The sequence below is a fragment of the Mizuhopecten yessoensis genome, unplaced genomic scaffold (assembly GCF_002113885.1).
Source record: "Mizuhopecten yessoensis strain PY_sf001 unplaced genomic scaffold, ASM211388v2 scaffold10343, whole genome shotgun sequence".
Taxonomy (NCBI): Eukaryota; Metazoa; Mollusca; class Bivalvia; order Pectinida; family Pectinidae; genus Mizuhopecten; species Mizuhopecten yessoensis.
The window spans coordinates 418,782-431,783 of NW_018408499.1; the positions used below are offsets into that span (position 1 = coordinate 418,782).

Consider the following 13,002-nt stretch of genomic DNA (forward strand, 5'->3'; position numbering starts at 1 on the left):
CTGGTATAAAACAATAGACTAAATCAGTGTACTGGTATAAAACAATAGACTAAATCAGTATCCTGGTATAAAACAATAGACCAAATCAGTATCCTGGTATAAAACAATAGACTAAATCAGTGTACTGGTATAAAACAATAGACTAAATCAGTGTACTGGTATAAAGCAATAGACTAAATTAGTGTCTTGGTATCAAAAACAATACACAACCAATAGTATTTTGGAACACATTTCCCATAAAGTTTTCAAAATAACCCTTGTGATGTAGTTTGGCTGTTGTGTCCTTGTGCTGTTGGAAACAGCCTGACGTAGTGCTGTTGTATAGAGGCACAGCCACCAGACTGGACACAGCCTGACGTAGTGCTGTTGTATGGTGGCACAGCCACCGGATTAGATATAGCCTGACATAGTGCTATTGTATGGAGGCACAGCCACCAGACTGGACACAGCCTGACGTAGTGCTGTTGTATGGAGGCACACCCACCAGTCTGGACACAGCCTGACGTAGTGCTGTTGTATGGAGGCACAGCCACCAGTCTGGACACTGCCTGACGTAGTGCTGTTTTATGGAGGCACAGCCACAAGACTGGATACAGCCTGACGTAGTGCTGTTGTATGGAGGCACATCCACCAGTCTGGACACAGCCTGACGTAGTGCTGTTGTATGGAGGCACAGCCACCAGATTAGATATAGCCTGACATAGTGCTATTGTATGGAGGCACAGCCACCAGACTGGACACAGCCTGACATAGTGCTGTTGTATGGAGGCACAGCCACCGCCACCAGACTGGATACAGCCTGACGTAGTGCTGTTGTATGGAGGCACAGCCACCAGTCTGAACACAGCCTGACGTAGTGCTGTTGTATGGAGGCACAGCCACCAGTCTGGACACAGCCTGACGTAGTGCTGTTGTATGAAGACACAGCCACCAGTCTGGACACAGCCTGACGGAGCGCTGTTGTATGAAGACACAGCCCCCAGTCTGGACACAGCCTGCCGTAGTGCTGTTGTATGAAGGCACTGCCACCAGTCTGGACACAGACTGACGTAGTGCTGTTGTATGGGGGAACAGCCACCAGACTGGATACAGCCTGATGTAGTGCTGTTGTAAGGAGGCACAGCCACCAGTCTTGACATAGTGCCCTTCCTTTTTACATTTCCCTGTTGTATGGAGGCACAGTGACAGACTGGATACAGCCTGACGTAGTGCTGTTGTATGGAGGCACAGCCACCAGTCTGGACATAGTGCCCTTCCTTTTTACATTTCCCGTAACAAATTGAATGCCAGGTTCCTGGAGTAAAATCTCCTAATCTGCTGCCATACTAATGTAGAATGTCCTAGTTGACCTTTGAGAGGATTACAGACTATACTGTGTGACCACAGGACTTGGTGTCAGACGTTTCTATAGATTTCTGGGACACTCTGGGTCAGCTTAGGATATTCTACAAATAGGTTGCCATGACAACATTGGACACAGATCTTGTTACTCCACAGAAAGTCATGTCTTTTCTAAGATAATTGGATCTCCTAAGGAAATGTCATTAATTTAAACATTTCTAGATGTCCCAGGTTTATACATGTATATGTCTGCAGACAACTTGATGTTTGTTATCAAAGGTTTGTACCGGGAACATAAAGGTGTACTGAGACATAAAACCCTGAATTCAGTAGAAAGATGCATTGTACAGTTGGAAGTATTTCACTATAGTCAATCTTTTATGCCCATTTTCAGGTCCAGGCCATACTAAAAGTTTCCACAATTCATTGGAGATTTTTTTCTTAAACAAAATATTTAATCCTTGAGCCAAACCAAAGCTGAAAATGTAAGAAATGTATGTGCACATAGCATTTAATGTGTTGTTCAGATTTCTTGATCATGTTCAACAATAATTCTCTTCATCATAAAATGGCTTTGTGTGCTGGAATAAAAACGCAGGATCTGCCAATGACAAGATGCTTCTAAAAGCTGACCGCCAACTTTGTTCATGTTTTTGTTTAGGGATTTAGTGAATGTTGTTTAGATAAGGATGTAGTGAATGTTGTTGAGATAGGGATGTTGTGACTGTTGTTGAGATAAGGATGTAGTGACTGTTGTTGAGATAAGGATGTTGTAGATGTTGTTGAGATAGGGATGTTGTGACTGTTGTTGAGATAGGGATGTAGTGAATGTTGTTGAGATAGGGATGTTGTGACTGTTGTTGAGATAGGGATGTAGTGACTGTTGTTGAGATAGGGATGTTGTACATGTTGAGATAGGGATGTTGTGACTGTTGTTGAGATAGGGATGTAGTGACTTGTTGAGATAGGGATGTTGTAGATGTTGTTGAGATAGGGATGTTTTGACTGTTGTTGAGATAGGGATGTTGTGACTGTTGTTGAGATAGGTATGTAGTGACTGTTGTTGAGATAGGGATGGTGTGACTGTTGTTGAGATAGGGATGGTGTGACTGTTGTTGAGATAGGGATGGTGTGACTGTTGTTGAGATAGGGATGTAGTGACTTGTTGAGATAGGGATGTAATGACTGTTGTTGAGATAGGGATGTTGTGACTGTTGTTGAGATAGGGATGTTGTGACTTGTTGAAATAGGGATGTAGTGACTGTTGTTGAGATAAGGATGTTGTGACTTGTTGAGATAGGGATACATAGCTTACTGGCCACACACAAGTAAATGTTGGTAGTAATGTAGAGCTAATATGGTGTGAAATTGTCTCAATTACAGCCTCGTAAACGCTGGTAGACTTGTAATAGTCTCACACATAGTATACATACATGGCCTGTTGCTGGATTTGGCTCTCTCTTGGCACCCACAGACTGGCTAGGTTGTGTATTAATGAAATGGAATAAAGTAACATTGGCAGGCTACCTGTGTACAAATTAAAAGATTGGCAGAATTTTGCAAGAGCATGTGTTATTGCTGTTTTGTGGCTAAAGATGGTGGCTTATTTGTATATTTTACTAGTAAACTCTGGTGGTATGCTTCATCTTATCAGTTAAGTGCTAAGATAGTGTTAAAAAGCACTTCAACAACATTTTACTCCCGAAGTAGACAAATGATATATGCTTCCTCCTAACAGTTATGTGCTAAGAGTTACACTTAACCAAAGACTTGGCAGAAATAGTGATACTATTGAGGAATGTATTGACAGAAAGAATAATGGCTATTAGTGGTTGATTGAGTAGTGATTCTATACCAGGAAGACAAGCACCCTGATGATATCTATACTAGTTTGTGTAGTGATTCTATACCAGGAAGACAAGCACCCTGATGATATCTATACTAGTTTGTGTAGTGATTCTATACCAGGAAGACGAGCACCCTGATGATATCTATACTAGTTTGTGTAGTGATTCTATACCAGGAAGACGAGCACCCTGATGATATCTATACTAGTTTGTGTAGTGATTCTATACCAGGAAGACGAGCACCCTGATGATATCTATACTAGTTTCAGCTGATGTCATTATCAAGAACAAAACACACATGTATGAAATTTACATGGTTGAGGGTGGCTATCAGCAGATCAAAATCTTTGTTGTAAAACATCTCTTTTAGCTACAATGTCATTGATTATATATATCCGTATTAGTATATATAAACCCTTAAACACAGATCTTGTTAAAACAAGGAAATATTGAGAAAATGCTTTCATATTAGTTCACAGACTTTATTTCTTTGAATAGCTTGCAGATATTCATCCTTCCGTGTGACTGGACCTGCATGTGACTTGACCTCCGTATGACTTGACCTCCGAGTGACTGGACCTCCGTGTGACTGGACTAGACCTTTGTGTGACTGGACCTCCGTGAGGCTGGACCTCCGTGGGACCTAAGTATTTAGAATGGTTGAACTTTGTGTTAGGGTAGTCGGTAAGTAATGGTTGAACTTTGTGTTAGGGTAGTCTTAGAACTGTTTACACTTCCTTGTGCCACAGAAATCCTTATTGAATAGACTACACTTCTCTAAGGCTAAGTGTCAGAGTCTTTACTGAATAGACTGCTGTATGAGGTGTTGGTTGATAAAACCACCGAGTTTAATATTACGATTCAAAAGTTGTAAGTTGAAAAATATATACTCATTGCTACCTGTGGTATAAATGATAAGCAGTGTGATACCTTTACACTTTATCTCGTATCAAAGCTTCTAAATGTGTACTTGGCAAATAGGGAAAGTTTATCATGATTTTTTCACTTTCAGTTATTTTTTTCCTTTGTTCTATGTTGACTTTAGATAAAAGTTTCTGTTTTGTTTTCAATATATTTCAGAGTTACTCTAATCTTACTCTAAAGCTACAATCTTATTTGGCATCAATTGTAAGTATGATGATAGAATCTACAGTGCTTATAGTTATAAACTGTGGGTGCTTGTACATTATTGGTGCCTCCACATTAGCTATGCATGGGTGTCTGTACACAATGGGTATCTCTACACTGGGTGTCTGTACACTATGGGTATCTCTGCACTGGGTGTCTGAACACTATGGGTGTCTGTACACTATGGGTATCTCTGCACTGGGTGTATCTACACTATGGATGTCTCTACACTATGGGTGTCTGTTCACTATGGGTATATCTACACTATGGGTGTCTGTACACTATGGATATCTGTACACTATGGGTATCTCTACGCTATGGGTGTCTAAACACTATTGTCATCTCTACACTATGGGTATCTCTTCACTATGGGTGTCTGTACACCATGGGTATCTCTGCACTGGTTATCTCTACACTGGGTGTCTGTATACTATGGGTGTCTCTACACTATGGGTGTCTCTATACTTTGGGTGTCTCTATACTTTGGGTGTCTGTACACTATTGGTATCTCTACACTATTGTAGTGTTGGGTGTTTGTACATTAGCTATGGGTGTTTGTACATTAGCTATGGGTGTCTACATTAGCCATAGGTGATTGTCATTAGCCATGGGTGTCTTTACATTAGCCATGGGTGTCTGTTCATTAGCCATGGGTGTCTGTACATTAGCTATGGATGTCTGTACATTAGCTTTGGGTGTCTGTACATTAGCTATGGGTATCTGTACATTAGCTATGGGTGTCTGTACACTATATGGGTGTCTGTACATTAGCTATGGGAGTTTGTACATTAGCTATGGGTATCTGTACATTAGCTATGGGTGTCTATACACTATATTGGTGTCTGTACATTAGCTTTGGTGTCTGTACATTAGCTATGGGTGTCTACATTAGCTAAGGGTGTCTGTACATTAGCTATGGGTGTCTGTACACTATATGGGTGTCTGTACATTAGCTATGGGTGTCTTCACTATGGTTGCCTGCACATTAGCTATTGGTATCTTCACTATGGTTGCCTGCACATTAGCTATTGGTGTTGGTACACTATGGTACACTATGGGTGTTGTACATTAGCTTTTGGTGTTGGTACACTATGGTTGCCTGTACATTAGCTATTGGTGTTGGTACACTATGGGTGTTGTACATTAGCTATTGGTGTTGGTACACTATGGGTGTTTGTACATTAGCTATTGGTGTTGGTACACTATGGGTGTTGTGCATTAGCTATTGGTGTTGGTACACTATGGGTGTTTGTACATTAGCTATCAGTGTCTACACTATTGGTGCCTATACATTTACTATGGGTGTCTGCACTTAAGTATGTGTGATATGTCCAAGAGACCTGATTCAGTTTCACCCTTACAATCTACTTGTACAGATGTATACACTAATTGATCTTATTTGTCTCTTTAACCTTAATACAAAGTGCTTGTACATGCCTGGATGAGAGCTGAGGGAGAGTAATTGAGGACAGGTCTCTTATTTAACTGTAACCACGGATCTGACTGTGCATAGACTTAGTGTAACATCCTAGATACACCTACATCATTATACATGACTGGTAGTGACAGGGTGTATAACAAGTGGAACTCTATGTACATGTAGGACTGTCCACTCAGTACAGTTTTACATTACTATTACAACAGGGATCATATGCTCAGGAGCAAACCCAGCCTCCGCTCCATCTTGTCAAATGTGCTGGAAATTTTAATCTTTCTGGAATTATTTTGCTGTCAGGAAAAGTTTACATCAAAGCAAAATGAAATTTTTCAGATATTTCATTTAAATCCTGATTAAGAAGTTTCAACTTGTAAGTAAGTAGACTCTAGATCTGTACTCTACACAAGTCGGATGTTGATTGTATAAGCTTCATGACCTATCGATATTGTATGTGTGTGAAGCCTGCAATTCCTTGCTAAAGCAAAGAAAAACTAGAGGTATATGCTACTACAATTAGATAGGACTGAAAACATGTAGGATGGTACCATTTACCATGGTTTATCATTTGAAGAAACTGCCTTTGAATCTGTTATGATTGGTATGAAATTGGTGATAGTTTGATCCAAGAGCAGCAAAAGTATTGGAAATAATCTCATGATCAAGATACATTGTCTAATCCCCTATCATGATGACTGGGCTAGTCCCCTATATCATGATGACTGGGTTAGTCCCCTATATCATGATGACTGGGTTAGTCCCCTATATCATGATGACTGGCTTAGTCCCCTATATCTTGATGACTGGTTAGTCCCCTATATCATGATGACTGGCTAGTCCCCTATATCAGGATGACTGGCTAGTCCTCTATATCGTGATGACTGGGTTAGTCCCCTATATCATGATGACTTGGTTAGGCCCCTATATCGTGATGACTGGGTTAGTCCCCTAAATCAGGATGATATGACTGGTTAGTCCCCTATATCATGATGTCTGGGTTAGTCCCCTATATCATCTGGGTGAGTCCCCTATATCGTGATGACTGGGTTAGTACCCTAAATATGGATGATATGACTAGTTAGACCCCTATATCTTGATTTCTTGGTTAGTCCCCTATATCATGATGACTGGGCTAGTCCCCTATATCATGATGACTGGGTGAGCCCTAAATATGGATGATATGACTAGTTAGTCCCCTATATCTTGATTTCTTGGTTAGGCCCCTATATCATGATGACTGGGTGAGTCCCCTATATCGTGATGACTGGGTTAGTCCCCTAAATATGGATGATATGACTAGTTAGTCCCCTATATCTTGATTTCTTGGTTAGTCCCCTATATCATGATGACTGGATTAGGCCCCTATATCATGATGACTGGTTGAGTCCCCTATATCGTGATGACTGGGATAGTCTCCTAAATATGGATGATATGACTAGTTAGTCCCCTATATCTTGATTTCTTGGTTAGGCCCCTATATCATGATGACTGGGCTAGTTCCCTATATCATGATGACTGGGTTAGGCCCCTATATCATGATGACTGGGTTAGTCCCCTATATCATGATGACTGGGTTAGTCCCCTATATCATAATGACTGGGTTAGTCCCCTATATCAGGATGACTGGGTTAGTCCCCTATATCATGATGACTGGGTTAGTCCCCTATATCTTGATGACTTGGTTAGTCCCCTATATCGTGATGACTGGTTAGTCCCCTATATCGTGATGACTGGGTGAGTCCCCTATATCGTGATGTCTGGGTGAGTCCCCTATATCATGATGACTGGGTTAGTCCCCTTTATCATGATGACTGGGTTAGTCCCATTTATCATGATGACTGGGTTAGTCCCCTTTATCATGATGACTGGGTTAGGCCCCTATATCATGATGTCTGGGTGAGTCCCCTGTATCATGATGTCTGGGTTAGGCCCCTATATCATGATGTCTGGGTGAGTCCCCTGTATCATGATGTCTGGGTTAGGCCCCTATATCATGATGTCTGGGTGAGTCCCCTGTATCATGATGTCCGGGTGAGTCCCCTATATCATGATGACTGGGTTAGTCCCATATATCATGATGTCTGGGTGAATCCCATATATCATGATGACTGGGTGAGTCCCCTATATCATGATATCTGGGTGAGTCCCCTATATCATGATGACTGGGTTAGTCCCCTATCTCATGATGACTGGGTTAGTCCCCTTTATCATGATGACTGGGTTAGTCCCTAGTCCCCTATATCATGATGACTGGGGGAGTCCCCTAAATCATGATGACTGGGTGAATCCCATATATCATGATGACTGGGTGAGTCCCCGAAATCATGATGACTGGGGTAGTCCCATATATCATGATGTCTGTGTGAATCCCATATATCATGATGACTGGGTGAGTGCCCTATATCATGATGACTGGGTTAGGGCCCTATATCATGATGACTGGGTTAGTTCCCTATATCATGATGACTGGGTTAGACCCCTATATCATGATGATTGGGTTAGTCCCCTTTATCATGATGACTGGGTTAGTCCACTATATCATGATGACTGGGTTAGGCCCCTATAACATGATGACTGGGTTAGGCCCATATATCATGATGACTGGGTTAGTTCCCTATATCATGATGACTGGGTTAGACCCCTATATCATGATGATTGGGTTAGTCCCCTTTTTCATGATGACTGGGTTAGTCCCCTATCTCATGATGACTGGGTTAGTCCCCTTTATCATGATGACTGGGTGAGTCCCCTGTATCATGATGACTGGATTAGGGCCCTATATCATGATGACTGGGTTAGGCCCCTATATCATGATGACTGGGTTAGGCCCCTATATCGTGATGACTGGGTGAGTCCCCTGTATCATGATGACTGGATTAGTGCCCTATATCATGATGATATGGCTGGCTAGTGGGTATATCAGTATATTGGGGTGAGTGTGTGACCATCACTTACAACTAGAGATGGACATTACCCTATCATTACCTGTGTGTTACAGTCAGGCTCCTATTAGGAGGTACAAATGTATGCTATTGACCATGCTAGGTTTAATTATCACCCCACAAGGTCAGTGTAGTAGGCTGTGTGGTTATGGCTAGATCTCCACCCAACGGTCAGTCTGACATGACCAGACATCCCGATCAATAAGGACTCCGACTTTACGACCAGTGAAGACTATTGACACACTAGTGTAATTTCCATCAGCGTTTGTTGTTCTTTCAGACCATTGTACAGATGAATCATATTACAAATATCTTTGAACTTATTCTAAATCATGGAAAAAATATAATTTTTGTACAGGTTCCATATATGTAATTTAAAATTTAGTAAACTTAGTAAGACAAATAGCTAAGGTGTAGATTGTGTAACTCTGTAAGTGAAGCCTGTAACTTGCTTGCCACACATGGAGAAGTGTTCTGTTCCCTAATATAATACTGTCTCAGCTGGAATTGCCAAAAGAAGATGACATACAGGGGTTCTTATTAGAAATTATATAGATCCACATGGAGTCACCTTACTAAGTATTACATTTTGTTCAATAGATTTTTAGGACATAAAAACAATATTTTGGATTCTTCCTGCATTAACAGTTGTCTATAGCACTATATAGGACATTTCAGTGAGATAGCACTATATAGGACATTTCAGTGAGATAACACTATATATGACATATCAGTGAGATAACACTATATATGACATATCAGTGAGATAACACTATATATGACATATCAGTGAGATAACACAATATATGACATATCAGTGAGATAACACAATATATGACATATCAGTGAGATAACACAATATATGACATATCAGTGAGATAACACAATATATGACATATCAGTGAGATAACACAATATATGACATATCAGTGAGATAACACAATATATGACATATCAGTGAGATAACACAATATATGACATATCAGTGAGATAACACAATATATGACATATCAGTGAGATAACACAATATATGACATATCAGTGAGATAACACAATATATGACATATCAGTGAGATAACACAATATATGACATATCAGTGAGATAACACAATATATGACATATCAGTGAGATAACACAATATATGACATATCAGTGAGATAACACAATATATGACATATCAGTGAGATAACACAATATATGACATATCAGTGAGATAACACAATATATGACATATCAGTGAGATAACACAATATATGACATATCAGTGAGATAACACAATATATGACATATCAGTGAGATAACACAATATATGACATATCAGTGAGATAACACAATATATGACATATCAGTGAGATAACACAATATATGACATATCAGTGAGATAACACAATATATGACATATCAGTGAGATAACACAATATATGACATATCAGTGAGATAACACAATATATGACATATCAGTGAGATAACACAATATATGACATATCAGTGAGATAACACAATATATGACATATCAGTGAGATAACACAATATATGACATATCAGTGAGATAACACAATATATGACATATCAGTGAGATAACACAATATATGACATATCAGTGAGATAACACAATATATGACATATCAGTGAGATAACACAATATATGACATATCAGTGAGATAACACAATATATGACATATCAGTGAGATAACACAATATATGACATATCAGTGAGATAACACAATATATGACATATCAGTGAGATAACACAATATATGACATATCAGTGAGATAACACAATATATGACATATCAGTGAGATAACACAATATATGACATATCAGTGAGATAACACAATATATGACATATCAGTGAGATAACACAATATATGACATATCAGTGAGATAACACAATATATGACATATCAGTGAGATAACACAATATATGACATATCAGTGAGATAACACAATATATGACATATCAGTGAGATAACACAATATATGACATATCAGTGAGATAACACAATATATGACATATCAGTGAGATAACACAATATATGACATATCAGTGAGATAACACAATATATGACATATCAGTGAGATAACACAATATATGACATATCAGTGAGATAACACAATATATGACATATCAGTGAGATAACACAATATATGACATATCAGTGAGATAACACAATATATGACATATCAGTGAGATAACACAATATATGACATATCAGTGAGATAACACAATATATGACATATCAGTGAGATAACACAATATATGACATATCAGTGAGATAACACAATATATGACATATCAGTGAGATAACACAATATATGACATATCAGTGAGATAACACAATATATGACATATCAGTGAGATAACACAATATATGACATATCAGTGAGATAACACAATATATGACATATCAGTGAGATAACACTATATATGACATATCAGTGAGATAACACTATATATGACATATCAGTGAGATAACACTATATATGACATATCAGTGAGATAACACTATATATGACATATCAGTGAGATAACACTATATATGACATATCAGTGAGATAACACTATATATGACATATCAGTGAGATAACACTATATATGACATATCAGTGAGATATCATTATATATGACATTTAATGAGATAGCACTATATATGACATTTCAGTAAAATAACACTTTATATGATATTTCAGTGACATAACACTATATGTGACTTTTCAGTGAGATAGCACTATATATGAATATGACATCTCAGTGAGATAACACGATAAAGTCAGACATGACATTTCATTAACCCTTATCCCGCCATTCACTCATGTGTATACATATATACACACCACTGCTGTGTATACAATTTGTGGGATACCTCCCACTGCCAAATAAACAACAGCTATATTAATCAAAATTAATTATCTGATTAAACCAACAATAACTTTTTATCTAATTAGAAACCAAGAAAATATATATAAAGTGTTTTGTTCAGGAAGACTTCTTCTTTTCATATCAAATATAATTTTGGAAATCTCGCTTACATTTCCCGAACTACAGGTTAGAAAAGCTGAGTTTTGTGTGTATTTTGTATGTTAGAAAGATGATTTACATCTAATAAACAGTTTATTTATTACCATCATCTGAAAAACAATTCCAAGTTTCATAATCAAAAGTGCTTAGTATTCTGTCGTAAGAGTCTTCCGTATATTGACGTTATAAAGAAGAGAGAGAAAAATGAATAGGCCTAGGGTCGCCGTCACCTGGAATATCTTTGTTCAAACCGTGCCGTCCCGTGAATGGGGGGCATTTATGGAGGTACGCTGTGTTGTCGTCGTCTTCAGGAATGTCCACGTCTTGATATGATTGATCAAAGTCAATATCTAGTACGATTTCTGCGTCACGTAGTAAATCTTCAGGTCCGAATCCCTAAAAGTCATTGTCAAATATATCGCTGATAATCTACAGTCGTTCGATTCGTCTTCTCTCAGTTTGTCGTCCGCCATTTTTCTGCGCTGTTAACAAAACGAATCTATGCTCTCGCGGTGATGGTGGCTTAGTTTATAAATAAACTGTGGGTATCGCGTATTCAGCCAATGAAATTAAGGTATAAACGAATACGTCATCATTTCTAAGTAAAGCTAGCAGTGATTTTCTCACCGCAGTTCCGTACTTAAAACGGCAATCCCGGAATCGACATATGCCGCGATCGGCAGTGGAAGGCATGTTTTGCAGAACGACATATGCCGCGCTTGGCAGTGGGAAACGGGTTTATAAAAACGACATATGCTGCACTTGGCGGGATAAGGGTTTTAAATCAGTGATATGAGGTTTCAGTGAGATAGCAATGTTCAGTCTGGTCTGCTACATGACATTGCAATGACATATCAGTGTTTATACGTATATCTTATACAGCTGGGCTCTCAGACTTGTATTGGTATTTATACATATATCTTATACAGCTGGGCTCACAGCCTTGTATTGTTGTTTATACGTATATCTCAAACAGCTGAGCTCACAGACTTGTATTGGTGTTATACATATATCACATACAGCCGGGCTCACAGACTTGTATTGGTGTTTATACGTATATCTTATACAGCTGGGCTCACAGACTTGTATTGTTGTTTATACGTATATCTCAAACAGCTGGGCTCACAGACTTGTATTGGTGTTATACATATATCTCATACAGCCGGGCTCACAGACTTGTATTGGTGTTTATGCATATATCACATACAGCTGGGCTCAGAGACTTGTGTTGGTATTTATACATATATCTTATACAGCTGGGCTTACAGACTTGTATTGGTATTTATAC

General features: G+C 38.8%; 1 protein-coding gene across 7 annotated transcripts in view; it reads left to right on the forward strand.

The window, feature by feature from the left end:
• LOC110460262 (wiskott-Aldrich syndrome protein family member 2-like) overlaps positions 1-13,002 on the forward strand; it is a 47,949-nt gene that overhangs the window by 21,276 nt on the left and 13,671 nt on the right. Inside the window, exons 2-3 of one of the 7 annotated variants that reach the window (XM_021513082.1) lie at positions 3,687-3,872; positions 4,269-4,316. The exons of 4 other annotated variants lie outside the window; for them this stretch is intronic. The gene's annotated coding sequence lies outside the window, so the exon portion shown is untranslated. Of the gene's footprint in view, positions 1-3,686; positions 3,873-4,268; positions 4,317-5,879; positions 6,129-13,002 lie in introns of those variants that run through there. 2 more of the 7 variants (XM_021513081.1, XM_021513086.1) reach the window with 2 other exon arrangements.